General features: G+C 50.1%; 1 pseudogene; it reads left to right on the forward strand.

Annotated features, from left to right (window-relative positions):
* Positions 1–26,246, forward strand: part of LOC135518892 (ras-associated and pleckstrin homology domains-containing protein 1-like) — a 132,889-nt pseudogene extending 106,643 nt beyond the window's left edge.
* The last annotated feature ends 397 nt before the right edge of the window (positions 26,247–26,643 follow it).

Below are 26,643 nucleotides of genomic sequence, written 5' to 3' on the forward strand. Positions count from 1 at the left end.
AACAGGCCCAGAGCCACTCCTTTCACTGGAACAGGCCCAGGTCCACTCCTTTCACTGGAACAGGCCCAGATCCACTCCTTTCACTGGAACAGGCCCAGAGCCACTCCTTTCACTGGAACAGGCCCGGGTCCACCCCTTTCACTGGAACAGGCCCGGGTCCACCCCTTTCACTGGAACAGGCCCAGATCCACTCCTTTCACTGGAACAGGCCCAGAGCCACTCCTTTCACTGGAACAGGCCCGGATCCACTCCTTTCACTGGAACAGGCCCGGATCCACTCCTTTCACTGGAACAGGCCCAGGTCCACTCCTTTCACTGGAACAGGCCCGGATCCACTCCTTTCACTGGAACAGGCCCAGGTCCACTCCTTTCACTGGAACAGGCCCTGATCCACTCCTTTCACTGGAACAGGCCCTGATCCACTCCTTTCACTGGAACAGGCCCTGATCCACTCCTTTCACTGGAACAGGCCCAGGTCCACTCCTTTCACTGGAACAGGCCCGGATCCACTCCTTTCACTGGAACAGGCCCAGGTCCACTCCTTTCACTGGAACAGGCCCAGGTCCACTCCTTTCACTGGAACAGGCCCAGGTCCACTCCTTTCACTGGAACAGGCCCAGGTCCACGCCTTTCACTGGAACAGGCCCAGATCCACTCCTTTCACTGGAACAGGCCCAGGTCCACGTCTTTCACTGGAACAGGCCCAGAGCCACTCCTTTCACTGGAACAGGCCCAGAGCCACTCCTTTCACTGGAACAGGCCCAGGTCCACGCCTTTCACTGGAACAGGCCCAGATCCACTCCTTTCACTGGAACAGGCCCAGGTCCACGCCTTTCACTGGAACAGGCCCAGGTCCACTCCTTTCACTGGAACAGGCCCAGGTCCACTCCTTTCACTGGAACAGGCCCAGATCCACTCCTTTCACTGGAACAGGCCCAGATCCACTCCTTTCACTGGAACAGGCCCGGGTCCACCCCACTGGAACAGGCCCAGAGCCTTTTGCGTGAACACAAAGATGCAGGAAAAGGGGCCACGGATCGGGGCTCCTTCTGAGAATCCACAGGCGAGCGAGTAAACTCCCACTGCCATCCCTTCTTCTAGCTAACGTGCAATCATTGGAAAATACAATTGATGATCTACAATTTAAGATTATCCTACCAATGGGACATTAAAAACTAACATCTTATGTTTCGTGGCTGAACGACGATACGGACAATATAGAGCAACCTTCGCTTTATAGAGTTACCTTCTCTTTAACTCCAACCCTGTTCCTGGAGGTTTGAACTCCAACCCTGTTCCTGGAGAGAGACCCTCCTGTAGGTTTTAACTCCAACCCTGTTCCTGGAGAGATAATCTCCTGGAGGTTTTAACTCCAACCCTGTTCCTGGAGAGATAATCTCCTGGAGGTTTGAACTCCAACCCTGTTCCTGGAGAGAGACCCTCCTGTAGGTTTGAACTCCAACCCTGTTCCTGGAGAGACCCTCCTGTAGGTTTGAACTCCAACCCTGTTCCTGGAGAGAGACCCTCCTGTAGGTTTGAACTCCAACCCTGTTCCTGGAGAGATAATCTCCTGGAGGTTTGAACTCCAACCCTGTTCCTGGAGAGAGACCCTCCTGTAGGTTTAAACTCGGTCCTGTGTGGCTCAGTCGGTAGAGCATGGCGCTTGCAACGCCAAGCGTCGTGGGTTCGATTCCCGCTGGGGCCACCCATATGTAAAAGTAGTGGCCCCAGCCGACTTGTAAGTCGCTTTGGACAAAAGCGTCTGCTAAATGGGATATATTATTATTATTATATTATAAACTCCAACCCTGTTCCTGGAGAGACCCTTCTGTAGGTTTGAACTCCACCTGTAAACTCACTGTAGCTAGTTAGCAGCACCTGTAAACACACTGTAGCTAGTTAGCAGCACCTGTAACTTCACTGTAGCTAGTTAGTACCACCTGTACACTCACTGTAGCTAGTTAGCAGCACCTGTAAACTCACTGTAGCTTGTTAGCAACACCTGTAAACTCACTGTAGCTAGTTAGTACCACCTGTACACTCACTATAGCTAGTTAGTACCACCTGTAAACTCACTGTAGCTGGTTAGTACCACCTGTACACTCACTGTAGCTAGTTAGTACCACCTGTACACTCACTGTAGCTAGTTAGCAGCACCTGTAAACTCACTGTAGCTAGTTAGTACCTCCTGTACACTCACTGTAGCTAGTTAGCAGCACCTGTAAACTCACTGTAGCTAGTTAGTACCTCCTGTACACTCACTGTAGCTAGTTAGCAGCACCTGTACACTCACTGTAGCTAGTTAGCAGCACCTGTAAACTCACTGTAGCTAGTTAGTACCACCTGTACACTCACTGTAGCTAGTTAGTACCACCTGTACACTAACTGTAGCTAGTTAGCAGCACCTGTAAACGCACTGTAGCTAGTTAGTACCACCTGTAAACTCACTGTAGCTAGTTAGTACCACCTGTAAACTCACTGTAGCTAGTTAGCACCACCTGTACACTCACTGTAGCTAGTTAGCAGCACCTGTAAACTCACTGTAGCTAGTTAGTACCACCTGTACACTCACTGTAGCTAGTTAGCAGCACCTGTAAACTCACTGTAGCTAGTTAGTACCACCTGTACACTCACTGTAGCTAGTTAGTACCACCTGTTCACTCACTGTAGCTAGTTAGTACCACCTGTAAACTCACAGTAGCTCCAGCTGGAATCATGCCTACTGCCCAAGGCATTGCTGGTGCTTTGAAAATACTGTTTTCCAAATGTCTTCATGTTATGTTAGCCAGGTTTGGTTTTTGTTGTTGAAGAGAATAGTAGGGACACTGCTCGCTCCAAAATACCTTCTCATATACTTCACTTCCTGAAAGGGAGGAAAATAGATTTCCTTGTATCCTTTTTGTGCCTCATCTTTCAAAACTTCACAGTCCCAGATTTAAAAAAATTCAGACTAGGAGCTTTAAGGAAGGGAGAGGTGGAGGGAGACTGGGGAGATGGGGGCTTCCGTTTGCCTAGTTGTTTGGGAACACTGATTCCCTGCAGTGATGGTGTTTGGGACTCTGCTGATAGCCAGAAGGGAGACTGGGGAGATGGGGCTTCCGTTTGCCTAGTTGTTTGGGAACACTGATTCCCTGCAGTGATGGTGTTTGGGACTCTGCTGATAGCCAGAAGGGAGACTGGGGAGATGGGGGCTTCCGTTTGCCTAGTTGTTTGGGAACACTGATTCCCTGCAGTGATGGTGTTTGGGACTCTGCTGATAGCCAGAAGGGAGACTGGGGAGATGGGGGCCTCCGTTTGCCTAGTTGTTTGGGAACACTGATTCCCTGCAGTGATGGTGTTTGGGACTCTGCTGATAGCCAGAAGGAAGACTGGGGAGATGGGGCTTCCATTTGCCTAGTTGTTTGGGAACACTGATTCCCTGCAGTGATGGTGTTTGGGACTCTGCTGATAGCCAGAAGGGAGACTGGGGAGATGGGGGCCTCCGTTTGCCTAGTTGTTTGGGAACACTGATTCCCTGCAGTGATGGTGTTTGGGACAGAGTGGGGGAAAGGAGAACGCAGGACGTTCTTTATATTGGCAGTATTAGAGGCTGACTCCACAGCCATGCCAATTATGAACATAATATTTAACTCAGGAAAGTAACCTAGTAAACAGAGAAGTTGTTCTGTTCTGGTTTGATGGTAAGGTTTCCTTGTAATCCCTGATGGGAGTAACTGGGTAGAGCAGAGAGATTGAGGATGTTGGATCCAGTGATCATTTTAGCATTTAAATCTTGGTGAGCCAACAACAACAACAAAAAACCAAGTAGGATGCATGCCAGCAAAGCCACAACACAATACATTACTTGCACTATAACGGTGACAAGCGGTCCCCACAAACTGTTCGGGCCGACAAAGCTGGCCCAACACCTTACCACTGCTACACCTGGCTATCAGCAGAGTCCCAACACCTTACCACTGCTACACCTGGCTATCAGCAGAGTCCCAACACCTTACCACTGCTACACCTGGCTATCAGCAGAGTCCCAACACCTTACCACTGCTACACCTGGCTATCAGCAGAGTCCCAACACCTTACCACTGCTACACCTGGTTATCAACAGAGTCCCAACACCTTACCACTGCTACACCTGGTTATCAACAGAGTCCCAACACCTTACCATTGCTACACCTGGCTATCAGCAGAGTCCCAACACCTTACCACTGCTACACCTGGCTATCAGCAGAGTCCCAACACCTTACCACTGCTACACCTGGTTATCAACAGAGTCCCAACACCTTACCACTGCTACACCTGGCTATCAGCAGAGTCCCAACACCTTACCACTGTTACACCTGGCTATCAGCAGAGTCCCAACACCTCACCACTGCTACACCTGGTTATCAACAGAGTCCCAACACCTTACCACTGTTACACCTGGCTATCAGCAGAGTCCCAACACCTTACCATTGCTACACCTGGTTATCAGCAGAGTACCAACACCTTACCACTGCTACACCTGGCTATCAGCAGAGTCCCAACACCTTACCATTGCTACACCTGGTTATCAGCAGAGTACCAACACCTTACCACTGCTACACCTGGCTATCAGCAGAGTCCCAACACCTTACCACTGCTACACCTGGCTATCAGCAGAGTCCCAACACCTTACCACTGCTACACCTGGCTATCAGCAGAGTCCCAACACCTTACCACTGCTACACCTGGCTATCAGCAGAGTCCCAACACCTTACCACTGTTACATCTGGTTATCAGCAGAGTCCCAACACCTTACCACTGTTACACCTGGTTATCAGCAGAGTCCCAACACCTTACCACTGCTACACCTGGCTATCAGCAGAGTCCCAACACCTTACCACTGCTACACCTGGTTATCAGCAGAGTCCCAACACCTTACCACTGCTACACCTGGTTCTCAACAGAGTCCCAACAGCAGTCCCAGCACCTTACCACTGCTACACCTGGCTTTCAGCAGAGTCCCAACACCTTACGATTGCTACACCTGGCTATCAGCAGAGTCCCAGCACCTTACCACTGCTACACCTGGCTATCAGCAGAGTCCCAACACCTTACCACTGCTACACCTGGCTATCAGCAGAGTCCCAGCACCTTACCACTGCTACACCTGGCTATCAGCAGAGTCCCAGCACCTTACCACTGCTACACCTGGTTATCAGCAGAGTCCCAACACCTTACCACTACTACACCTGGCTATCAGCAGAGTCCCAACACCTTACCACTGTTACACCTGGCTATCAGCAGAGTCCCAACACCTTACCACTGCTACACCTGGCTATCAGCAGAGTCCCAACACCTTACCACTGTTACACCTGGTTATCAGCAGAGTCCCAACACCTTACCACTGCTACACCTGGCTATCAGCAGAGTCCCAACACCTTACCACTGCTACACCTGGCTATCAGCAGAGTCCCAACACCTTACCACTGCTACACCTGGTTATCAACAGAGTCCCAACACCTTACCACTGCTACACCTGGTTATCAACAGAGTCCCAACACCTTACCATTGCTACACCTGGCTATCAGCAGAGTCCCAACACCTTACCACTGCTACACCTGGCTATCAGCAGAGTCCCAACACCTTACCACTGCTACACCTGGTTATCAACAGAGTCCCAACACCTTACCACTGCTACACCTGGCTATCAGCAGAGTCCCAACACCTTACCACTGTTACACCTGGCTATCAGCAGAGTCCCAACACCTCACCACTGCTACACCTGGTTATCAACAGAGTCCCAACACCTTACCACTGTTACACCTGGCTATCAGCAGAGTCCCAACACCTTACCATTGCTACACCTGGTTATCAGCAGAGTACCAACACCTTACCACTGCTACACCTGGCTATCAGCAGAGTCCCAACACCTTACCATTGCTACACCTGGTTATCAGCAGAGTACCAACACCTTACCACTGCTACACCTGGCTATCAGCAGAGTCCCAACACCTTACCACTGCTACACCTGGCTATCAGCAGAGTCCCAACACCTTACCACTGCTACACCTGGCTATCAGCAGAGTCCCAACACCTTACCACTGCTACACCTGGCTATCAGCAGAGTCCCAACACCTTACCACTGTTACATCTGGTTATCAGCAGAGTCCCAACACCTTACCACTGTTACACCTGGTTATCAGCAGAGTCCCAACACCTTACCACTGCTACACCTGGCTATCAGCAGAGTCCCAACACCTTACCACTGCTACACCTGGTTATCAGCAGAGTCCCAACACCTTACCACTGCTACACCTGGTTCTCAACAGAGTCCCAACAGCAGTCCCAGCACCTTACCACTGCTACACCTGGCTTTCAGCAGAGTCCCAACACCTTACGATTGCTACACCTGGCTATCAGCAGAGTCCCAGCACCTTACCACTGCTACACCTGGCTATCAGCAGAGTCCCAACACCTTACCACTGCTACACCTGGCTATCAGCAGAGTCCCAGCACCTTACCACTGCTACACCTGGCTATCAGCAGAGTCCCAGCACCTTACCACTGCTACACCTGGTTATCAGCAGAGTCCCAACACCTTACCACTACTACACCTGGCTATCAGCAGAGTCCCAACACCTTACCACTGTTACACCTGGCTATCAGCAGAGTCCCAACACCTTACCACTACTACACCTGGCTATCAGCAGAGTCCCAACACCTTACCACTACTACACCTGGCTATCAGCAGAGTCCCAACACCTTACCACTGCTACACCTGGCTATCAGCAGAGTCCCAACACCTTACCACTACTACACCTGGCTATCAGCAGAGTCCCAACACCTTACCACTACTACACCTGGTTATCAGCAGAGTCCCAACACCTTACCACTGTTACACCTGGCTATCAGCAGAGTCCCAACACCTTACCACTGCTACACCTGGCTATCAGCAGAGTCCCAACACCTTACCACTGCTACACCTGGTTATCAGCAGAGTCCCAACACCTTACCACTGCTACACCTGGTTCTCAACAGAGTCCCAACAGCAGTCCCAGCACCTTACCACTGCTACACCTGGCTTTCAGCAGAGTCCCAACACCTTACGATTGCTACACCTGGCTATCAGCAGAGTCCCAGCACCTTACCACTGCTACACCTGGCTATCAGCAGAGTCCCAACACCTTACCACTGCTACACCTGGCTATCAGCAGAGTCCCAGCACCTTACCACTGCTACACCTGGCTATCAGCAGAGTCCCAACACCTCACCACTGCTACACCTGGTTATCAACAGAGTCCCAACACCTTACCATTGCTACACCTGGCTATCAGCAGAGTCCCAACACCTTACCACTGTTACACCTGGCTATCAGCAGAGTCCCAACACCTTACCATTGCTACACCTGGTTATCAGCAGAGTACCAACACCTTACCACTGCTACACCTGGCTATCAGCAGAGTCCCAACACCTTACCATTGCTACACCTGGTTATCAGCAGAGTACCAACACCTTACCACTGCTACACCTGGCTATCAGCAGAGTCCCAACACCTTACCACTGCTACACCTGGCTATCAGCAGAGTCCCAACACCTTACCACTACTACACCTGGCTATCAGCAGAGTCCCAACACCTTACCACTACTACACCTGGTTATCAGCAGAGTCCCAACACCTTACCACTGTTACACCTGGCTATCAGCAGAGTCCCAACACCTTACCACTACTACACCTGGTTATCAGCAGAGTCCCAACACCTTACCACTGCTACACCTGGTTCTCAACAGAGTCCCAACAGCAGTCCCAGCACCTTACCACTGCTACACCTGGCTTTCAGCAGAGTCCCAACACCTTACGATTGCTACACCTGGCTATCAGCAGAGTCCCAGCACCTTACCACTGCTACACCTGGCTATCAGCAGAGTCCCAACACCTTACCACTGCTACACCTGGCTATCAGCAGAGTCCCAGCACCTTACCACTGCTACACCTGGCTATCAGCAGAGTCCCAACACCTTACCACTGTTACACCTGGTTATCAGCAGAGTCCCAACACCTTACCACTGCTACACCTGGCTATCAGCAGAGTCCCAACACCTCACCACTGTTAAACCTGGTTATCAGCAGAGTCCCAACACCTTACCATTGCTACACCTGGTTATCAGCAGAGTACCAACACCTTACCACTGCTACACCTGGTTATCAGCAGAGTCCCAACACCTCACCACTGTTAAACCTGGTTATCAGCAGAGTCCCAACACCTTACCATTGCTACACCTGGTTATCAGCAGAGTACCAACACCTTACCACTGCTACACCTGGCTATCAGCAGAGTCCCAACACCTTACCATTGCTACACCTGGTTATCAGCAGAGTACCAACACCTTACCACTGCTACACCTGGCTATCAGCAGAGTCCCAACACCTTACCACTGTTACACCTGGTTATCAGCAGAGTCCCAACACCTTACCACTGCTACACCTGGCTATCAGCAGAGTCCCAACACCTTACCACTGCTACACCTGGTTATCAACAGAGTCCCAACACCTTACCACTGCTACACCTGGCTATCAGCAGAGTCCCAACACCTTACCACTGTTACACCTGGCTATCAGCAGAGTCCCAACACCTCACCACTGCTACACCTGGTTATCAACAGAGTCCCAACACCTTACCACTGTTACACCTGGCTATCAGCAGAGTCCCAACACCTTACCATTGCTACACCTGGTTATCAGCAGAGTACCAACACCTTACCACTGCTACACCTGGCTATCAGCAGTCCCAACACCTTACCATTGCTACACCTGGTTATCAGCAGAGTACCAACACCTTACCACTGCTACACCTGGCTATCAGCAGAGTCCCAACACCTTACCACTGCTACACCTGGCTATCAGCAGAGTCCCAACACCTTACCACTGTTACACCTGGTTATCAGCAGAGTCCCAACACCTTACCACTGCTACACCTGGCTATCAGCAGAGTCCCAACACCTCACCACTGCTACACCTGGTTATCAACAGAGTCCCAACACCTTACCACTGTTACACCTGGCTATCAGCAGAGTCCCAACACCTTACCATTGCTACACCTGGTTATCAGCAGAGTACCAACACCTTACCACTGCTACACCTGGCTATCAGCAGAGTCCCAACACCTTACCATTGCTACACCTGGTTATCAGCAGAGTACCAACACCTTACCACTGCTACACCTGGCTATCAGCAGAGTCCCAACACCTTACCACTGTTACACCTGGTTATCAGCAGAGTCCCAACACCTTACCACTGTTACACCTGGTTATCAGCAGAGTCCCAACACCTTACCACTGCTACACCTGGCTATCAGCAGAGTCCCAACACCTTACCACTGCTACACCTGGTTATCAGCAGAGTCCCAACACCTTACCACTGCTACACCTGGTTCTCAACAGAGTCCCAACAGCAGTCCCAGCACCTTACCACTGCTACACCTGGCTTTCAGCAGAGTACCAACACCTCACCACTGCTACACCTGGCTATCAGCAGAGTCCCAACACCTTACCACTGCTACACCTGGCTATCAGCAGAGTCCCAACACCTTACCACTGCTACACCTGGTTATCAACAGAGTCCCAACACCTTACCACTGCTACACCTGGCTATCAGCAGAGTCCCAACACCTTACCACTGCTACACCTGGTTATCAACTTAGTCCCAACACCTTACCACTGCTACACCTGGTTATCAACAGAGTCCCAACACCTTACCACTGCTACACCTGGCTATCAGCAGAGTCCCAACACCTTACCACCGCTACACCTGGTTATCAACAGAGTCCCAACACCTTACCATTGCTACACCTGGCTATCAGCAGAGTCCCAACACCTTACCACTGCTACACCTGGCTATCAGCAGAGTCCCAACACCTTACCACTGCTACACCTGGTTATCAACAGAGTCCCAACACCTTACCACTGCTACACCTGGCTATCAGCAGAGTCCCAACACCTTACCACTGTTACACCTGGCTATCAGCAGAGTCCCAACACCTCACCACTGCTACACCTGGTTATCAACAGAGTCCCAACACCTTACCACTGTTACACCTGGCTATCAGCAGAGTCCCAACACCTTACCATTGCTACACCTGGTTATCAGCAGAGTACCAACACCTTACCACTGCTACACCTGGCTATCAGCAGAGTCCCAACACCTTACCACTGCTACACCTGGCTATCAGCAGAGTACCAACACCTTACCACTGCTACACCTGGCTATCAGCAGAGTCCCAACACCTTACCACTGCTACACCTGGCTATCAGCAGAGTCCCAACACCTTACCACTGTTACATCTGGTTATCAGCAGAGTCCCAACACCTTACCACTGTTACATCTGGTTATCAGCAGAGTCCCAACACCTTACCACTGCTACACCTGGCTATCAGCAGAGTCCCAACACCTTACCACTGTTACACCTGGTTATCAGCAGAGTCCCAACACCTTACCACTGCTACACCTGGCTATCAGCAGAGTCCCAACACCTTACCACTGCTACACCTGGTTATCAGCAGAGTCCCAACACCTTACCACTGCTACACCTGGTTATCAGCAGAGTCCCAGCACCTTACCACTGCTACACCTGGCTATCAGCAGAGTCCCAGCACCTTACCACTGCTACACCTGGCTATCAGCAGAGTCCCAACACCTTACCACTGCTACACCTGGTTATCAGCAGAGTCCCAACACCTTACCACTGCTACACCTGGTTATCAGCAGAGTCCCAGCACCTTACCACTGCTACACCTGGCTATCAGCAGAGTCCCAACACCTTACCACTGCTACACCTGGCTATCAGCAGAGTCCCAACACCTTACCACTGCTACACCTGGTTATCAGCAGAGTCCCAACACCTTACCACTGCTACACCTGGTTATCAGCAGAGTCCCAGCACCTTACCACTGCTACACCTGGCTATCAGCAGAGTCCCAACACCTTACCACTGCTACACCTGGCTATCAGCAGAGTCCCAGCACCTTACCACTGCTACACCTGGCTATCAGCAGAGTCCCAACACCTTACCACTGCTACACCTGGTTATCAGCAGAGTCCCAACACCTTACCACTGTTACACCTGGCTATCAGCAGAGTCCCAACACCTTACCACTGCTACACCTGGCTATCAGCAGAGTCCCAACACCTTACCACTGCTACACCTGGTTATCAACAGAGTCCCAACACCTTACCATTGCTACACCTGGTTATCAGCAGAGTACCAACACCTTACCACTGCTACACCTGGCTATCAGCAGAGTCCCAACACCTTACCACTGTTACATCTGGTTATCAGCAGAGTCCCAACACCTTACCATTGCTACACCTGGTTATCAGCAGAGTACCAACACCTTACCACTGCTACACCTGGCTATCAGCAGAGTCCCAACACCTTACCACTGTTACATCTGGTTATCAGCAGAGTCCCAACACCTTACCACTGCTACACCTGGTTATCAGCAGAGTCCCAACACCTTACCACTGCTACACCTGGCTATCAGCAGAGTCCCAACACCTTACCACTGCTACACCTGGTTCTCAACAGAGTCCCAACAGCAGTCCCAGCACCTTACCACTGCTACACCTGGCTTTCAGCAGAGTCCCAACACCTACCATTGCTACACCTGGCTATCAGCAGAGTCCCAGCACCTTACCACTGCTACACCTGGCTATCAGCAGAGTCCCAGCACCTTACCACTGCTACACCTGGCTATCAGCAGAGTCCCAGCACCTTACCACTGCTACACCTGGCTATCAGCAGAGTCCCAGCACCTTACCACTGCTACACCTGGCTATCAGCAGAGTCCCAACACCTTACCACTGCTACACCTGGCTATCAGCAGAGTCCCAGCACCTTACCACTGCTACACCTGGCTATCAGCGGAGTCCCAACACCTTACCACTGCTACACCTGGCTATCAGCAGAGTCCCAACACCTTACCACTGCTACACCTGGTTATCAACAGAGTCCCAACACCTTACCACTGCTACACCTGGCTATCAGCAGAGTCCCAACACCTTACCACTGCTACACCTGGTTATCAACTTAGTCCCAACACCTTACCATTGCTACACCTGGTTATCAGCAGAGTACCAACACCTTACCACTGCTACACCTGGCTATCAGCAGAGTCCCAACACCTTACCACTGTTACATCTGGTTATCAGCAGAGTCCCAACACCTTACCATTGCTACACCTGGTTATCAGCAGAGTACCAACACCTTACCACTGCTACACCTGGCTATCAGCAGAGTCCCAACACCTTACCACTGTTACATCTGGTTATCAGCAGAGTCCCAACACCTTACCACTGCTACACCTGGTTATCAGCAGAGTCCCAACACCTTACCACTGCTACACCTGGCTATCAGCAGAGTCCCAACACCTTACCACTGCTACACCTGGTTCTCAACAGAGTCCCAACAGCAGTCCCAGCACCTTACCACTGCTACACCTGGCTTTCAGCAGAGTCCCAACACCTTACGATTGCTACACCTGGCTATCAGCAGAGTCCCAGCACCTTACCACTGCTACACCTGGCTATCAGCAGAGTCCCAGCACCTTACCACTGCTACACCTGGCTATCAGCAGAGTCCCAGCACCTTACCACTGCTACACCTGGCTATCAGCAGAGTCCCAGCACCTTACCACTGCTACACCTGGCTATCAGCAGAGTCCCAACACCTTACCACTGCTACACCTGGCTATCAGCAGAGTCCCAGCACCTTACCACTGCTACACCTGGCTATCAGCGGAGCTTTGTCTGGCAGCGAAACAGTTCATTCAGCCTCATTTACTGCCTTTTAAAAAAACTAATTATTAGGGTGAGGCACATGGGATACTAACATCTTACTACACAACATACAGTATTACTTTCTTCACTACAGTATACATATCTCCCTGGTATATTACATCATTTATGTAGCAGCAAACAAGACATTTTTGGACTCACCTTGTTGTGCTGTGCTCACTTGAACAGGAAGGTGGCGCGGCAGTCTTTCGTGGGCCAATTTAGTCATTGAACTCTGCCATTCTCTGGATTTTCAGTGCTTTCAAAAACAACTGGACGCAGGATTTACAATTCAAATCATATTTTATTGGTCACATACATGTGACTAGCAAGTGGGTCTACGGGTGTCAGGTAGGGTGGAGGTGATATGATCCTTGACTAGTCTCTCAAAGCACTTCATGATGACGGAGGAGAGTGCTGCGGGGCGATAGTCATTCAGTTCAGTTACATTCGTAACTGTCCTACTCACGTCACGGAGAAAGAGAGCCTTGGCAGCGGGCCATGTCAGTGGCACTGTGTTCTCCTCAAAATGGTGAAGAAAGTGTTTAGTTTGTCCGGAAGCAAGATGTCAGCGACATGACTGGTTTTCCCTTTGTAGTTCGTGATTGTCTGTAGACCCTGCCACATACATCTCGTGTCTGAGCGGTTGAATTGCGAATCCACTTTAACTCTATACTGACATTTTGCTTGTTTGATTGCCTTGCGAAGGGAATAACTATACTGTTTCCATTCAGCCATATTCCCAGGCCTCTTTCCATGGTTGAATGAGGTTCATGCTTTCAGTTTTGCTGAATGCCGCCATCTGTCCACGGTTTCAGGTTAGGGTAGGTTTTAATTGTCACAGTGGGTACAACATCTCCTATGCACTTCCTTATAAACTCACTCACCGAATGTGTACGTCGATATTATTCTAGGAACTTATCCAGGCCTCGTGATCAAAACAATCTTGAAGCGTGGATTCCGATTGGTCAGACCAGCGTTGAATAGTCCTTAGCACGGGTACTTCCTGTTTGAGGTTCTGCCTATTGGAAGGGAGGAGCAAAATGGAGTTGTGGTCAGATTTTCCGAAAGGCTGGCGAGGGAGGGCCTTGTAGGCATTACGGAAGTTAGAGGAGCAGTGGTCTGGTGTTTTTCCTGAGCGAGTGCTACAGTCGATATGCTGATAGAATCTAGGTAGCCTTGTTCTCATATTTGCTTTGTTAAAATCCCCAGCTACAATAAATGCAGCATCAGGATATATGGTTTTCATGGTTTCCAGTGAAATTCTTTGAGGGCCGACAAGGTTTTCGTAAACTGCCGTGGTGATGACGGAGGAGAATTCTCTTGGGAGATAATATGGTCGGCATTTAATTTTGAGGTATTCTCGGTCGGATGAACAAAATGACTTGAGTTCCTGTATGTTCCTAGAATTACACCATGAATCGTTAATCATGAAACACACCCCTCAGCCCTTCTGCTTCCCAGAGAGAGATATTTATTCCTGTCTGCAGAATCCTGCTGGCTTTACCGACTCCGACAGAGTATCCCGAGAGAGCCATGTTTCTGTGAAACAAACTATGTTACAGGCCCCGATGTCTCTCTGGAAAGAAATCCTTGTTCTAAGCTCATCAACTTTATTATCCAAAGACTGAACATTAGCGTATACTCGGAAGCGGTGGGTGGTGCTCCTACTAAGTCGAACCAGCAGGTCACCTCGAGTGCCTCTCCTCCGTCGGTGATGTTTTGGGTCGGCCTCTGTAATGAGTTAAGTTGCTCTGGTGAGAGTGAACAAAGGGAAGTCGTATTCCTGGACATAATGCTGGTGAGTTACTGCCGCTCTAATATCCAATAGTTCTTCCCGGCTGACCGTTCAAAACGTATTTTCACAGTCTTAGAAAGTTGTTAACAGTTGTTTTGAGTGCAGCACAAATCATGCTTCATTGACAGCCAATGTTGAATGTTTATCATTTTAAACTTGGAAAAGAGACACTTAATCACAGATTTCGGACCACACAGCCGCTGTCACTGATTCCTTCCAAACCCCTCATCGTTGAATTTGCGATTTCTAACTTGTTGTGTAATGTTTATGTCCAATGGCCGATGAGCACTGATACGTTTTATCTATAATTTCTCTTCATTATTACTCTTCATATGCCAGTAGATTGTCGACCTGATTCATGATGATGACTGCTAACTAAGATTGTGCACATATGATGTTGACATGATCAGTCCAATCAAAGCTACTGTACATATAACGTGATTTGAAATTTTATCTGTGGCCAATGACCTTGAGTCTTCTTGGATGGGCACTTCTAATGTAAATCTATGGCAGCACTCGATGGGCTCTCGTCCTATACTTGGCAGTGACATAAAGTCCCCATGAGTGACAGAACACTGAGCCAATCACGGCGCAACACACTGTATTTTCTGCTGGCTTGCCCCACCACCACAGAAAGCACTGAAACACCTGAGTTTTGGAGCTGCCTTACTCAAGAAAACAAAAAGAACAAACAAAAAAGAGACCAATAAGATGTTTGTATGCGACTTTATTATTAACTCAATGACTTACATTATTTACAAACTGATATGTGACACGTTTTAATGCCAAAATAACATGCAAAACAGGCAGAGCCCCACCTGCCCTGAATGACAGATCGTCAACTGGTTGGATCTCTACCGAGTCTGCCTTTCGGAGGAGCTTATACAGCGTCACACTGCCATCTAGTGGCACAGTGTATAAACCTACTGAGAAATCATCTACATTGCCTCAACTCACATCGCTGGGTTTTTAGCCCAATTTAGTTATCAGGGCACCAAGGTCCAAACCTAGGTCATCTTTTCTAATTAAAAAAATAATCTATATATTTTTATATATATATATATATATATATTTTTTATATATATATATAGATTATTTTTTTAATTAGAAAAGATGACCTAGGTTTGGACCTTGGTGCCCTGATAACTAAATTGGGCTAAAAACCCAGCGATGTGAGTATATATATTTTTATATATACACTGCTCAAAAAAATAAAGGGAACACTTAAACAACACAATGTAACTCCAAGTCAATCACACTTCTGTGAAATCACTCTGTCCACAAATTTCACATGCTGTTGTACAAATGGAATAGACAACAGGTGGAAATTATAGGCAATTAGCAAGACACCCCCAATAAAGGAGTGGTTCTGCAGGTGGTGACCACAGACCACTTCTCAGTTCCTATGCTTCCTGGCTGATGTTTAGGTCACTTTTAAATGCTGGCGGAGCTTTCACTCTAGTGGTAGCATGAGACGGAGTCTACAACCCACACAAGTGGCTCAGGTAGTGCAGCTCATCCAGGATGGAACATCAATGCGAGCTGTGGCAAGAAGGTTTGCTGTGTCTATCAGCGTAGTGTCCAGAGCATGGAGGCGCTACCAGGAGACAGGCCAGTACATCAGGAGACGTGGAGGAGGCCGTAGGAGGGCAACAACCCAGCAGCAGGACTGCTACCTCCGCCTTTGTGCAAGGAGGAGCCCTGCCAGAGCCCTGCAAAATGACCTCCTGCAGGCCACAAATGTGCATGTGTCTGCTCAAACGGTCAGAAACAGACTCCATGAGGGTGGTATGAGGGCCCGACGTCCACAGGTGGGAGTTGTGCTTACAGCCCAACACCGTGCATGACATTTGGCATTTGCCAGAGAACACCAAGATTGGCAAATTCGCCACTGACGCTCTGTGCTCTTCACAGATGAAAGCAGGTTCACACTGAGCACATGTGACAGACGTGACAGTCTGGAGACGGCCGTGGAGAACGTTCTGCTGCCTGCAACATCCTCCAGCATGACCGGTTTGGCAGTGGGTCAGTCATGGTTTGGGGTGGCATTTCTTTGGGGGGGCCGCACAGCCCTCCATGTGCTCACCAGAGGTAGCCTGACTGCCATTAGGTACCGAGATGAGATCCTCAGACCCCTTGTAAGACCATATGCTGGTGCGGTTGGCCCTGGGTTCCTCCTAATGCAAGACAATGCTAGACCTCATGTGGCTGGAGTGTGTTAGCAGTTCCTGCAAGAGGAAGGCATTGATGCTATGGACTGGCCCGTCCGTTCACCACACCTGAATCCAATTGAGCACATCTGGGACATCATGTCTCGCTCCATCCACCAACGCCACGTTGCACCACAGACTGTCCTTGACTTGGCGGATGCTTTAGTCCAGGTCTGGGAGGAGATCCCTCAGGAGACCATCCGCCACCTCATCAGGAGCATGCCCAGGCGTTGTAGGGAGGTCATACAGGCACGTGGAGGCCACACACTACTGAGCCTCATTTGGACTTGTTTTAAGGACATTACATCAAAGTTGGATCAGCCTGTAGTATGGTTTTCCACTTTAATTTTGAGTGTGACTCCAAATCCAGACCTCCATGGGTTGATAAATTTGATTTCCATTGATCATTTGTGTGATTTTGTTGTCAGCACATTCAACTATGTAAAGAGAAAAGTATTTAATAAGAATATTTCATTAATTCAGATCTAGGATGTTATTTTTAGTGTTCCCTTTATTTTTTTGAGCAGTGTATATATATTTATATTTTGATAAGTCATTGTCTCAATGGTAGGGATTATCTGAGCAGGGCTTGGGTCATTGATAAGTCATTGTCTCAATGGTAGGGATCATCTGAGCCGGGCTTGGGTCATTGATAAATCATTGTCTCAATGGTAGGGATTATCTGAGCAGGGCTTGGGTCATTGATAAGTCATTGTCTCAATGGTAGGGATTATCTAAGCAGGGCTTGGGTCAACAATAAGTCATTGTCTAAACGCAGCCTTAACATGCATGGACAGGGTCCAGGAGCCAAGTTGATTTGGATGGACTGTCATTCCTATATAGCTATTTCTGTTACCAAAATATTGACTGTTAATATGAATATTGACTGGGTTGAATGAACCTTCAGCAGCCAAGGTCATGTTGGCTGAGGTCATGTTTTGCTTTTCTCCTAATTGTAAATGAGCTTCGACCCACCCTCGGCCCTTTGATGGCGCATTGTTAAATCTCCGAGCTGTTTCCTAAAACCACTGTCGTTAACGTTGCTCTTCAAAACGCTCCTAATCACCTGCCTCAGGCCACTTGTAGAAGTGCGTCGTTAGATGTTTTTTTTTTTGCCCTCCAGCGTCAATTGATACACAGAAGATCTCAGCTAAACGTAGAAACACATGATTTATCAGACTGTGACCGCAATAACCTCAGAACAATGTTGACTAAACTTGCCAACGTCTTTTCAAGTGGGTGTGAAAACATGCTTCAAAAGGAAACCGGGACGACGTCATTAAATATAATTCAGTTATATTACCAGGTAAGTTGACATTCACAGCAACGACCTGGGGAATAGTTATAGGGGAGATAAATAAGCCAAGCTGGGGATGATTAGGTGACCGTGATGGTTTGAGAATTTAGCCAGGACACCGGGGTTAACACCCTCCTCTAAGGATAAATGCCATGGGACCTTTAATGACCACAGAGAGTCAGGACACCTGTTTAGATCGTCCCATCCAAAAGACAGCACCCTACACAGGGCAGTGTCCCCAATCACTGCAACATTTGCAGCCGTCGGTGGTAATATCTCTCTAGGAGCCGATCTGTCGTCATTGTTGTGAAATAATTATAATGTTAACAACATTTTCTATTGGACCTCTGATCCAAGAGCAGAGCTCCCTTTCTTTCGGTGGGATCTGCATCGCCACATGCTCCAACAACGCACTTAGCTTAGTTCCCTCTGCGCGTTGTTTGGGGAAGCGCGTGTTACATATTTCGTCCGTTGTCGGAAATGTGCCATCGTTAAAAAACTCGTAAGCCTAAGTTCCATCGCTATCGAGAAACCGTGCCCAGATCTCAGTTAACCCAGAACTAAAACCTTGTATAATTTGGTCAGCAGAATCTGTCCCATGAGAGATTAAAGACACAAATCCAAACATGTTATCATTGTGAAGCGTCGTCGTTACATGTTCTGTATCTATGTATCATTCGTCATTAACATGTCCCACTGTCTGTCTGTTCAGCATCCTCAGATCCAGAAGAAATCCCAGTACATCAAGTACCTGTGTTGTGATGATGTCAGAACCCTACACCAGTGGATCAATGGGATACGCATCGCCAAGGTAACGTTACCTCAGCAACAGCGGAATGAGAGGGAGAGAGTCGTGGAAAGCAGAGCCATAGTCTGGGTACTCACAGAACATCTTGGACAGAATACCTCAATGGCCAAACTTTATGTATTTGGCTCTGACTGAATGCTGTGGGAACATTTGAGAAAGCTGGGCTCTATTCACTATCAATTTGTTAAATAGATACTCTAGTTTTCGTTGCAGAACGTTTTGCGCTTGGTGTAAACAGTTTCCGATGCAAACCATTTTTCTACGTTGCAAACCGACAAATGAATACACCCTGATGTCTGTTGACTGACTAATGAATACACCCTGATGTCTGTTGACTGACTATTGAATACACCCCTGTCTGTTGACTGACTAATGAATACACCCCTGTCTGTTGACTGACTATTGAATACACCCCTGTCTGTTGACTGACTATTGAATACACCCCTGTCTGTTGACTGACTAATGAATACACCCCTGTCTGTTGACTGACTAATGAATACACCCCTGTCTGTTGACTGACTAATGAATACACCCCTGTTGACTGACTAATGAATACACCCTGATGTCTGTTGACTGAGTAATGATGTCTGTTGACTGACTAATGTACACCCTGTTGACTGACTAATGAATACACCCCTGTCTGTTGACTGACTAATGAATACACCCTGATGTCTGTTGACTGACTAATGAATACACCCCTGTCTGTTGACTGACTAATGAATACACCCTGATGTCTGTTGACTGACTAATGAATACACCCCTGTCTGTTGACTGACTAATGAATACACCCTGATGTCTGTTGATCTCTGTGTCTCCAGTATGGGAAGACCCTGTATGTGAACTACCAGGAGGCTATGAAGAGGACTGAGGCAGCCTACGACTGGTCTTCTCTCTCTAGCTCCTCTATCAAGTCTGGATCCAGCTCCTCCAGCCTGCCCGGTGAGTGGTGGCGGACAGACACACACCTACAACACAACACACACTCCGCTACGTAGCAGGGTCTATTTTTATTTCAATTCAGTCATTTCAGGAAGTAGAATTCCTGTAATTTCAGTTTACTTCCTGTAATGACAGATTGAAATGGATTCGTCCCCAACGCTGCAGCAGTTACCCACAGTATAGTATTTATAGTTGCGGGGCCTCCCGAGTGGCGCAGCGGCCTAAGGCACTGCATTGCAGTGTTGCAGCGTCACTACAGCCTGAGGTTCAATCCCAGGCTGTGTCATTACCGGCCGTGGTGTGCTCTAGCGACTCCTTGTGGCGGTCCCAGGCGCCTGCAGGCTGACCCTCTCGGTCAGTTGAACGGTGTTTGACACATTGGTGCGGCTTCAGCAGGTCATGTTTCCGAGGACTCATGACTCGACCTTCGCCTCTCCCCAGCCCGTTGGGGAGTTGCTGCGATGAGACTAGATTGTAATCATGAAATTGGGGGAAAAAATATTTAAAGAATAAATAATAATATTGGTTCTTGCTATAACACTCCTCTCCACCCTCTCACTTTCTTTCTCCTCGCTCTCCTCTCGCTCCCCCCCTCCCCCCTCTTCAATCTCTCCCTCCCTCCTCTCTGTCCCTACAGAGTCCCAGTCGACCCACTGCAGTAGTGATAGTGGTGTTGCTGTGTCAGAGAACAACCTGTCAGGCCACAGCCGATCTCAGAGCCAGGTCAGCTCCATCTTCTCCGAGGCCTGGAAGAGAGGCACCCAGGATGAGGTACCGCCTCCTCCTGTACTGACAGCCTGTCTCACCTTACCCTTACCCTGTCACCTGCCTCAGTATTCCTCACCTGTCACCTGCCCTGTCACCTGTCTCAGTATTCCTCACCTCAGTACCCTGTCACCTGTCTCAGTATTCCTCACCTCAGTATTCCCCTGTCACCTGCCACCTGCCTCAGTATTCCTCACCTGTCACCTGTCTCAGTATTCCTCACCTGCCTCAGTATTCCTCACCTGTCACCTGTCTCAGTATTCCTCACCTTACCCTGTCACCTGTCTCAGTATTCCTCACCTGTCTCTATTGACCTGCCTCAGTATTCCTCACCTGTCACCTGTCACCTGCCTCAGTATTCCTCACCTGTCACCTGCCTCAGTATTCCTCACCTGTCACCTGTCACCTGTCTCAGTATTCCTCACCTGTCACCTGTCTCAGTATTCCTCACCTGTCTCTATTGACCTGCCTCAGTATTCCTCACATGTCTCTATTGACCTGTCTCAGTATTCCTCACCTGTCTCTATTGACCTGCCTCAGTATTCCTCACCTGTCTCTATTGACCTGCCTCAGTATTCCTCACCTGTCTCTATTGACCTGCCTCAGTATTCCTCACCTGTCTCTATTGACCTGTCTCAGTATTCCTCACCTGTCTCTATTGACCTGCCTCAGTATTCCTCACCTGTCACCTGCCTCAGTATTCCTCACCTGTCTCAGTATTCCTCACCTGCCTCAGTATTCCTCACCTGTCTCTATTGACCTGCCTCAGTATTCCTCACCTTACCCTGTCACCTGTCTCAGTATTCCTCACCTGTCACCTGCCTCTATTGACCTGCCCCAGTATTCCTCACCTGTCTCTATTGACCTGCCTCAGTATTCCTCACCTGTCTCTATTGACCTGCCTCAGTATTCCTCACCTGTCCTCACCTGCCTCAGTATTCCTCTCTATTGACCTGCCTCAGTATTCCTCACCTGTCTCTATTGACCTGCCTCAGTATTCCTCACCTGTCTCTATTGACCTGTCTCTATTGACCTGCCTCAGTGCCCCAGTATTCCTCATTCCTGACCTGCCTCAGTCTCTATTGACCTGCCTCAGTATTCCTCACCTGTCTCTATTGACCTGCCTCAGTATTCCTCACCTGTCTCTATTGACCTGCCTCAGTATTTCCTGTCTCTATTGACCTGTCCTCACCTGACCTGCCTCAGTTTTACCCCTAGGAGGTTGACTGACATTCTGTCATGCCCGATTCCCACTGTAGGGTCAAACCGAGCCAGGCCGAGCTGTACTGGCCTGGTTGCACATCCACCATATTGTCCTTCCCTGTATGGTTCCAGACACTATCACAGCCAGCACAGTGTGGTCCGGGCTGACCCTAGAATGTAGTCGGGACATCAGTGTTGCGGTGTCATTTCATGGCCCGTTCCAGGGGTGACTGACTGTCTCTCTCCCCTCCGCTGTTCTCCCCAGGAGAGGAAGGTCAAGGTTCATACGGTGCCCCTGTGCACTGGAGGGACGGAGGTTTGAGGTTGGGGGGGTTACTCTCGTTTTAACATTAGACTTCTGTAATCCGCACGTTTCTTCAGAACACTAACAGAACTGGGTCACCCTTGGTAACAAGTGGTTTAATGTGTGGTTAATGATGTTTGCTAACTGAGGCTGTGAGACTCGTGACGGTCTTTCTGACCACACAGCACTGGTGTGTTACTGTGTTACTCTACAGCACTGGTGTGTTACTGTGTTACCACACAGCACTGGTGTGTTACTGTGTTACTGTGTTACTCTACAGCACTGGTGTGTTACTGTGTTACTATACAGCACTGGTGTGTTACTGTGTTACTATACAGCACTGGTGTGTTACTGTGTTCCTATACAGCACTGGTGTGTTACTGTGTTACTCTACAGCACTGGTGTGTTACTGTGTTACTGTGTTACTCTACAGCACTGGTGTGTTACTGTGTTACGATACAGCACTGGTGTGTTACTGTGTTACTGTGTTACTATACAGCACTGATGTGTTACTGTGTAACTCTACAGCACTGATGTGTTACTGTGTAACTCTACAGCACTGGTGTGTTACTCTACAGCACTGGTGTGTTACTGTGTTACTCTACAGCACTGGTGTGTTACTGTGTTACTCTACAGCACTGGTGTGTTACTGTGTTACCATACAGCACTGGTGTGTTACACATAGCACTGGTGTGTTACCACACAGCACTGGTGTGTTACCACACAGCACTGGTGTGTTACCACACAGCACTGGTGTGTTACCACACAGCACTGGTGTGTTACCACACAGCACTGGTGTGTTACCACACAGCACTGGTGTGTTACCACACAGCACTGGTGTGTTACTGTGTTACCACACAGCACTGGTGTGTTACTGTGTTACTCTACAGCACTGGTGTGTTACTGTGTTACTCTACAGCACTGGTGTGTTACTGTGTTACCACACAGCACTGGTGTGTTACACACAGTTACTGGTGTGTTACAGCACTGGTGTGTTACTGTGTTACTATACAGCACTGGTGTGTTACTGGTGTGTTACTATACAGCACTGGTGTGTTACTGTGTTACTATACAGCACTGGTGTGTTACTGTGTTACTATACAGCACTGGTGTGTTACTGTGTTACGATACAGCACTGGTGTGTTACTGTGTTACTATACAGCACTGGTGTGTTACTGTGTTACTCTACAGCACTGGTGTGTTACTGTGTTACTCTACAGCACTGGTGTGTTACTGTGTTACTCTACAGCACTTGTGTGTTACTGTGTTGAATGTACAGGTGGTCTGCTGAATGTACAGGTGGTCTGTTGTGGTCTGCTGAATGTACAGGTGGTCTGTTGAATGTACAGGTGGTCTGCTGAATGTACAGGTGGTCTGTTGAATGTACAGGTGGTCTGCTGAATGTACAGGTGGTCTGTTGTGGTCTGCTGAATGTACAGGTGGTCTGTTGAATGTACAGGTGGTCTGTTGTGGTCTGCTGAATGTACAGGTGGTCTGTTGAATGTTATGCATCAATGCAGTGCTACCAAAATAGGACGCTAATGTCTTCCAGTGTTTTACCCAGTCTGGCAGTTTAAAATAACAATGTTTGCTTTCTACCATCTTAATAGTAGTAATGTAACCACTTCTATATCATAATCTAACTCAGATTTCTCTCTCTCGTTATCTCTCCCTCTTTCTCCCTCCCTCCCTCCCTCCCTCCTCCTCCCTCCCTCCTCCCCTCCCTCCCTCCCTCCCTCCCTCCCTCCTCCCTCCCTCCCTCCCTCCCTCCCTCCCCTCCCTCCCTCCCTCCCTCTTGTTCTCCCTCCCTCCCTCCCTCTTGTTCTCTCTCCCTCTCTAGTTGAGGATGGAGTCAGTGAGCAGACCCTACCCTCTGACGCTGCCCCCATGCACCAGTCAGCCCCCCATCCCGAACCAGCTACACCAGTGTCTCCCCTGAATCCTCGCCCTCTCCCCCCGACCCTCCCCCTCCTCCTCCTCCACCTCTCCCCAACCCCCTCACCAGGCCGCCCCACCCTGTTTGTTAAGTACAGCACCATTGCCCGCCTGCAGGGTGGCGCCAACCAGACTGCCAATCATTACAATGTCCAACCAATGGGGCAGCAACAAGGCCCTCCAGCCCCTCCCCTCCAGTCTGTCAAACCCAACTACAACACCATGCCATTGGCTCCCACTCTCCACAACCCTCCCCCTCCTCCTCCCCCTGCTCCATGCCTTCTCCAGGCTCTGCCATGGCCTCTCTGAGGCTTGGCCCCCCAGCCCTGTTCCTCCGTTCATCCCCTCTCCTCCTCCCCCCAGGCCCAAACCCTGCCCCCCCTCCTCCCCCAGAAGAGGACCACCAGTGCCCCCTCTCAGTAACACTGGGCTGCAGCAGTTCCTGGCCCAAAGTTCCCCAATATGAACTACGACTTCTCCGACCTGGATGGCCAACCTGTGTCCCCCTCCTCCTGCCCTCTCCCCCCATGTCACCCCCTGCACCTCCCAGAACCTTCTCTGGTGTTTTCCGCCCCAGACTGCTCCTAAGACCTTTGGTCCGGGGATCCCCTTGTCCCCAGTCTCACCCTCCCCTCCTTCTGGTCCAATGAAAAAGCAGCAGAGCTTCTCGACAGGCCATTCGCCCAATCAGCCGCCTCCCACCATGCCCAAACAGCACAGCTTCTCCTCTAAGACCCTCCCCCTGTCCGCCCCAATATCCCCGACCCCTTCCCTGGTCAAACAGATAGTCAACCAGTTCCCCGGAGCCCCCCTGCCCCCCCAGTCCCCCCCGGCCGTCAAGACCAAACCAAGATGGCAGCCTGGGGGTCAGATCCCCCCCCAGTCCCCAGAGTTCCCCCCTCCTCCCCCTGAGGACAGCCTGGACTTCCCCCCTCCTCCCCACTCCGTCCCCACCCCCGCTCCTCCCCCTCTCTCCCCTGCCAAGATGGGCTCTCCTATTAAGAAGTCTCCCTCCTCCACCTCAACCGGCTCCTTCGGGAAGAGGGGGCCTCCTCCCACCCCCCAGCGCGCCTCCTCCATCAAGTCCTCAGGGGACTCCTCAGGGGAGTACCAGGAAGAGGCCCAGGTCCAGAGGCAGCCTAAGAAGGTGGAGTCTCTGGTCAGTAAGTTTGCCCAGCCTGGCCTCGGCTCCTGCAACTCCTCTGCTGCCTCCTCCTCTGGATCTCCTGCTAAGGACTTGGGGCCTCCTGCTCCTCCTAAACCAGGCAAGCTGAACCTGTCAGCTCTCCCTCTAGTCCTCCAGGGTCTACAGACAGGGCAGCACTGCCAGCCTAGTGGAGACTTCCCCTCTCCTCCTTCAGAGCTCGATTACTTCCCCCCACCTCCTCCCGACTCTGAGCTGCTCCCACCGCCCCCCCTCCTCTCTGAGCTCCACCCGGGAGCCCCCAGGGTCGCAGTCGTCAACCCCCAACCGCAGGCCATGCCCATCTCCCACCCCGTCAGCCAATCATCATGGAAGACCCAGTCTCTGAAGAAAACTCCGCCTCCGACACTGCACAGGCTGTCCCGGAGCAACACGGTCCAAGACCCCTTACCCCTGTCCCCCCCGCCCTTCGTCTGTCCCCTGCCCCCCACCCAACCTGGGGGGCCTAAGGGTGGGGCTGGTACCCTCTCCTCGGTCCAACCCAACTTCCTGGAGGACCTGAACCGGACCTTGAAGAGGAAGTCCATCACGCGTCACGGCTCCCTCACGCGTCACGGCTCCTCCCGGCTGGAGCCCGTCTCCATGGACGACATGGCCCTGCCTCCTCCTCCCCCGGAGCTGCTGCTGGACCAGCAGAGGGGTGGACAGGGCGGGGGCCACGGGTACATGTCCTCAGGCTATGCAACGTTACGGCGGGGGCCGCGCCCTGCCCCGCCCAAACGGGACCAAAGCACCAAACTGACGGGAGAGTGGTAGCTAGGAAAAGATGAGGACTAGGGCTGAGCTACCCAGGCTATAGACCCTATCAGGCTACAGACTGACTACAGGCTATAGACCCTATCAGGCTACAGACTGACTACAGGCTATAGACCCTATCAGGCTACAGACTGACTACAGGCTATAGACCCTATCAGGCTACAGACTGACTACAGCCTAAAGACCCAACCAGGCTACAGATTGACTACAGCCTAAAGACCCAACCAGGCTACAGATTGACTACAGGCAGATTGATAGACCCAGGCTCAGACTGACTACAGCCTAAAGACCCAACCAGACCTGACTACAGCCTAAAGACCCAAGGCTACAGACTGACTACAGCCTAAAGACCCAACCAGGCTACAGATTGACTACAGCCTAAAGACCCAACCAGGCTACAGACTGACTACAGCCTAAAGACCCAACCAGGCTACAGACTGACTACAGCCTAAAGACCCAACCAGGCCAGACTAGAGCCTAAAGACCAGGCTACAGACTGACTACAGCCTAAAGACCCAACCAGGCCAGACTGACTACAGCCTAAAGACCCAACCGGGCTACAGACTGACTACAGCCTAAAGACCCAACCAGGCTACAGACTGACTACAGGCTATAGACCCAATCAGGCTACAGACTA

The sequence above is a fragment of the Oncorhynchus masou genome, chromosome 29 (assembly GCF_036934945.1).
Source record: "Oncorhynchus masou masou isolate Uvic2021 chromosome 29, UVic_Omas_1.1, whole genome shotgun sequence".
Taxonomy (NCBI): Eukaryota; Metazoa; Chordata; class Actinopteri; order Salmoniformes; family Salmonidae; genus Oncorhynchus; species Oncorhynchus masou.